The following is a 6,477-nucleotide window of genomic DNA, read 5'->3' as shown; positions in this document are numbered from 1 at the left end:
TTGGGACTGATGTTTTCTTAGGAGGACATGCACTGGTCCCCGCTAAGGCATGAGGGATAGAGCCAACAATTGCATTGAAGGCGCCTACCTGGTCGTCGTCTGATGAGTCTGATGTGTCTAACTCATCCTCGACCGTCTGATGAGCATTGACCTTGATGTTTGGGCATTCATTGTTCCAATGTGCCCCACCGCAATGACGGCATTCTGAGGGAGGCTTTCTCCCCTGATTGTTGTTGATGGATGCAGCACTGTTGCTGTTGGAGGGAGGAGTCTTAGTTTTGGATGCACTCCGATCTCCCCCACTTTTGCTTGGGCCACCATTGCTGGGATGGTGCCCGTTGAATCCCCCTCGGACAGACGGCTGGGGCCTGTCGTTCTGAGTTCCCAAATGATAATCGCCAAGGCATTCTGCAGCTTGAATGGCCTTGGGCAGGGTGTCTACCCGTTGTCGCTGTAGTTCCATACGGGCATGAGGTTTCAAACCTTCTATGAATGCGAAGAGTTTGTCTTTGTCCCCCATGTCGCGTATGTTTAGCATGAGTGCGGAGAATTCGCGCACGTACTCCCTCACTGATCTGGTGTGGCGGAGGTCCCGTAGCTTTCTCCTTGCATTGTATTCCACATTTTCGGGAAAGAACTGCAGGCGTATGGCTACCTTCAATTCGTCCCATGTCTGAAGAGTATCTTCACCGGCCTTGATGGCTTCGTGTTTGACCCGCCACCAAAGTTTGGCATCGCCCTGAAGATACATGGCAGCAGTCGCTACCTTTTTGGATTCCTCCAAATGGCCCACGGCATCGAAGTATTGTTCGATGTCGAAGATGAAGTTTTCCACTTCTTTAGCATCCCGGGATCCGTCGTATGGCTTTGGCTCCGGTATCTTAAGCTTTTGTGGAATGGGGGTGAGGTTTGCTGCACCCCTGATGTGATGGTCGCCTTCTCGAAGTAGGCTCTGTAAGGCAGCATTGACAACGTTGAGCTTGTCTGTCAAGTCGTTTATGGTTTGCTGCATGGCAGTTAGTCTGTCTGCCTCATGTTGCTGATGGGCTAAATCGTCGGCACGCTCCTGTTGGAGGTCCTCAAATTTGCCATGAATATTGGCAGTTTCAATGGCTGCCGTTTGTCGGTCCTCGTCGGAGTCACGACTGATGTTTGCAATGTCATTTTCGGCCTGCCGCATTCGGCGGTCCAGGTCGTCCAACCTTTGCACTAGGTTGTTGCTTTGATCAGGCACCGTTTCTACGATGGGTCGTAATCGGTCAACCGTCTCTTCTAGGGATGCTAGACGCTCCCCATGATTCACCATGGTCAGAAATGGTGATGATGGCAAATGTTTTCCCTCGTCCGATGTCGAGCCTAGGCTCTGATACCAACTGTTACGCAACGCCTTCCTGATGATCTTTGGAAGGGCAACGTAAGGCTAAGCAACCGATGTCAGTGCGGTTGCTGTCCGCCAATGAGGTCCTCGCCGCACGCTAGACTAGATTGTCAGTGCCGTGCGGGAAAACCAATGTCGTGGGCAATTGCGGAAGCTTGAGAGAGAATTGGGTTTTGAATGCTGATGATGATTTTATTGATGACTGAAAATGATGATTACAATGATGTGGTGTCGAGGGGGAGAGACACCAGAAAATGCTGATTGAAATGTTTGATTGTTTGGTCCCCCTTAATAATGCTTAAAAAAAATAAACCAACATTACAAGACTAGTCCTAATAAAGCTGTAGAAGCACACTGAAATGAAAATGATGTAAACTAGCCTATGATTACAATGAAAAGGACTTAGATTATTACAAGGAAAAACTAAGTCCGATGGCAGCATCTTTGTCTTGCGGGTCAGGGTCTGCGCGCGCGTTGCTGTGGGCGCGCGCGACACTTGATGTGCTGGCCTGAGGCTGGGCACTGGTGCTTGGCATCAGGGTCTGTGCGTGAGGCGCTGTTGGAATGGGCCTGCAGCTGGGCGCTGGCGAGGCGTCAGGATCTACGCGCGCGGCATTGTCAGGGCGCGCGGCGCTGTTGTCAATGGCCAGCCCTTGGGCGCTGGCGAGAGGCATTGGTGGGGCGACAGAGGCACATGCGCGCTTGTCACTTGGCGTAGCCAAGACCACGGGGCCGACCATGGCGCTAGGCATTGTGAGGCTTGCTAGGCCGCCATGGGGCGCGGCCAAGGGGTCATGGGGCATGTTTGGAAAGCAGCCCATGACAATACACATGTCACAAGAGTATACTAATTAAAGTATGAGACTGAGTAAGAATTAATCTAGATATTTACACAAAGTTAGAACTCCTAGCCAAATTTTTTTTTTCAATATTTTTTTTATTCTGAGCTGGACTTATTACGTGATCTTAATCATCCCTAATTCCAACCTGTTCCTTTCAAAGTTTTCTCTATTCAATGCTTTAGTGAAGGTGTCAGCAATTTGCTTATTAGTAGCACAAAATTTTATGGAGATCAGACCTTTCTCATAGTTATCTCTTAAGAAATGGTGCCTAACATCTATGTGCTTAGTCCTTTTATGATGAACAAAGTTCTTTTTCATACTTATAGCACTAGTGTTATCATAGAATATAGGAATGCAACCTACTTCTATACCAAAATCTACCAACTGTTGTTTGATCCATAGCAATTGAGCGCAACAAGAAGCAGCAACCACATATTCAGCTTCAGCAATTGGCAAGGCCACGAAAGTTTGCCTTTTAGTAGCCCATGACATAAGACATGAACCAAGAAAGTGTGCCATACCTGAGGTGCTCTTCCTATAACTAGAAAACCTGTATAATCAGCATCAACATATCCTACTAGATTAAAATTATTACCTTTGGGATACTTGAGCACAACAAGAAGCAGCAGCAACATATTCAGCTTCAGCAGTTGAAAAGGCCACGGAATTTTGCTTTTTAGTAGCCCATGGCACAAGACATGAACCAAAGAAGTGTGTCACACCTGAGGTGCTCTTCCTATCCACTAGAAAACCTGCATAATCAGCATCAACATATCCTACTAGATTGAAATTGCTACCTTTGGGATACCAAAGACATAGATCAGTGGTGCCTTTCAAGTATCTTAGTATCCTTTTGACAACAGTCAGGTGAGACTCTTTAGGATTTGCCTGAAAGCGAACACAAAGCCCTACACTGAAAGCAATGTCAGATTTGCTAGCAGTAAGATACAAGAGTGAACCAATCATACCCCTATACAACTTTTGATCAACTGATGAACCAGGTTCATCAACATCTAATTTAGTGGCAGTTGCAATGGGTGTGTCTATTTCTTTAGATTCTTCCATTTTAAACTTTTTGATTAGCTCCTTTGGATACTTCTACTGATGGATCATGGTTCCATTTGGACTTTGTTTGATCTGTAAGCCTAAGCAGAAGTTAAGCTCATCCATCATGCTCATTTCAAACTCACTCCCCATTAATTTTGCAAAGTCCTTACTTAGCTTATTAGTAGTGGCCCCAAAGATTATGTCATCAACATATATTTGTACAACAAGGAGATCATTACCTTTTTCCCTTAAGAATAAGGTGCTATCAATTTTACCTCTTTTGTAACCGTGCTCCAGCAGGAATTTGGAAAATCATTCATACCATGCTCTTGGGGCCTGCTTGAGTCCATAGAGAGACTTGTCTAACTTGTACACATGCTTAGGATATTCCTTGCTCTCAAACCCTGGAGGTTGTTTCACAAACACTTCTTCTTTCAGGTAGCCATTCAGGAAGGCACTTTTGACATCCATTTGATGAAGAGTGAATTTCATGTGTGTTGCAAAGGCTATGAGGAGTCTGATTGCCTTTAGTCTTGCAACTGGAGCAAAGGTCTCATCATAGTCTATGCCATACTCTTGGCTGTAACCATGGACCACCAGTCTTGCCTTGTTTCTTGTAACTGTTCCATCTTCATCGAGTTTGTTTCTGAAGACCCACTTTGTAACAATGACTGATTTGTCCTTGGGTATTGGAACTAGATGTCAAACTTGACTTCTCTCAAACTGATTGAGTTCATCTTGCATTGCAATCACCCAATCTGCATCATGCAAAGCCTCAACAACATTTTTAGGCTCAATAAGAGATAAAAAGGCATCAAAAGCACACAGATTCTTTAATTGTGATCTAGTTTTGACTCCAGAAGTTGGATCAGTGATAATGTTCTCAATAGGATGAGAACTTTGATACTTGTGAGGTTTCTCAACCAACTGGTTTCTGCTAGATGTTTCTCCTATGTTCTGTTGCTGAGGAACAGAGTCATGAACAAGTTCTTTTAGGGGATTTATTTCAATTCCTCCTTGATTAGTTCCCCTGTCAGGTTGCCCTGGACGGAAGAACCTGTTCCATCACCTGTTCCTTCTTTTGGTCACTTTGATTTGTGCTGAGGCTTTAGTTATATCCTTTACCAATCCAATGGCTTCATCTTCGTGTTCCTGTCTCTCAGAAAGAATGTTAGTTTCATCAAATACTACATGTACACTTTCTTCTACACACAAAGTTCTTTTATTAAACACTTTATATGCTTTGCTATGTGAAGAATATCCCAAGAATACTCCATCATCACTTCTGGGATCAAACTTACCTAGGGAGACTTTTCCATTATTGTGCACAAAGCACTTGCAACCAAATGCCCTAAGATGGAATATATTTGGTTTTCTCCCTTTAAGTAACTCATAAGGAGTATTCTCTACAAGAGGTCTAGTCATGCATCTATTGATAATGTAACATGCAGTGTTTACAGCCTCTGCCTAGAAGCTATGGGGCAATTTACTAGAAAAAAGCATAGTCCTAGCCATGTCTTCAAGAGTCCTATTCTTTCTTTCAACTACTCCATTTTGTTGAGGTGTCCTAAGGGCAGAGAAGTTATGATCTATACCATTTTCATCACAAAATTCAGCAAACTTAGCATTCTCAAATTCAGTTCCGTGATCAGACCTAATTGATGCAAGTTGATTTCCTAATTGTTTCTGAGTTTTCGAACAAAGGCAGTAAACATGTCAAATGCTTCATCTTTTGATGTTAGAAACAGTAACCAGGTAAATCTAGAATAGTCATCAACAAGTACCATTTCATACTTCTTTCCACCTTTGTTCATGATTCTCATTGGACCACATAGATCCATATGGACCAGTTCCAACGACTTGGTTGTGCTTACCATTTTCTTGCTTTTGAAGGATGATCTTACCTGCTTCCCCCTTGCACAAGCCTCACAAACTTTTTTTTCCTTGAGCTTGATGTTAGGTAACCCTATCACCAAGTCCTTAGAGACCAATTTGTTTAGCTGATTCAGACTGGCATGACCAAGTCTTTTGTGCCACAGGAGGGGATCATTATCCAGCACACTTAGGCAGGTTAGTTCATTTTCTGAGAGAGTGGACAAATCTACAATGTAAATATTATTAACTCTTTTTCCCTGCAAATCTTGTCAGTGGTAAGATTAATCACAAAGTATTTAGTAGAGGTGAATGCTACAAGGTTATCTCTGTCACACAGTTGTGACACACTGATAAGGCTGTATTTCAAGCCATCTATCAAGTAGACATTCGTAAAGGAGTGAGAGTCTGTCTTACCTACCTTTCCAACCCCAATGATCTCACCTTTTTTTCCATTTCCAAAGGAGACATTGCCTCCCTTTAAGTCCTTAAGTGAAAGGAACTGGTTCTTACTTCCAGTCATATGTTTTGAGCATCCACTATCCATGTACCATATTTAGCTGCTTCCCTTAACTTGGACCTGCAACAAGAAATCAGGGGTTAGTCTTAGGAACCCAAACTAGTTTAGGTCCCTTTCTATGGGCAAATGGATAAATCAGCTTCCTTCTAGCCTACCCAGACAGCCTATTTTTTCTTGAACAAAGGTTATGTTCTTTTGACCGGCCTTTTCTTTTGCATTACATTCATTGTTGTAATGGCCAGTCTTGCCACAGTGTGTGCAAATTTTATTTTCAGGAAGAGTGAGGTACTTGCTTTTAGTGTCCCACTTAGGTGCTTGAGTTCCATAACCAAGTCCTCTTTTGTTGCTACTATGATGTTCGTGTAGCCAGAAGAGTGCATCAGAAGCCTTGTTCCATTTGCAAGTTCTGTCTAGTTCATGTTTTACCTTCCCTAGATCTTCTTTTAGTACTCTTATCTGCTCATCTTTTCTGTATAGCTCATCCTTCATTTTTCCTAAGTTTTCTTCTAGGGTGAGATGAGTGTGAACAACTTTCTTCTTTCCTGTTCCTAGTTTCAGTTTTAAGTTCTCAAACCTAAGTTCTAGGACACTAGTGTCGAGTTCAAGAACCTGGTTCTTCAACTCAGTATTTTCACTTTCACTCTCATTAGCCCTAGACTCTAGATTTTTGCACTTGGCTTTTAGGATCATACATTCCCTAGACAGCTCTTCCTTTTCATTGTTAATTATCTCAGACTCATCAATGAAATCCTGCAATAGCTCAGACAACCTTTCTTTAGACAGAAATTTAATCTTGTCTTTTTGATGAAGAATACTTA

Source organism: Nicotiana sylvestris, chromosome 8 (assembly GCF_000393655.2).
Source record: "Nicotiana sylvestris chromosome 8, ASM39365v2, whole genome shotgun sequence".
NCBI lineage: Eukaryota > Viridiplantae > Streptophyta > Magnoliopsida > Solanales > Solanaceae > Nicotiana > Nicotiana sylvestris.
Note: the sequence above shows the minus strand (reverse complement) of the source record.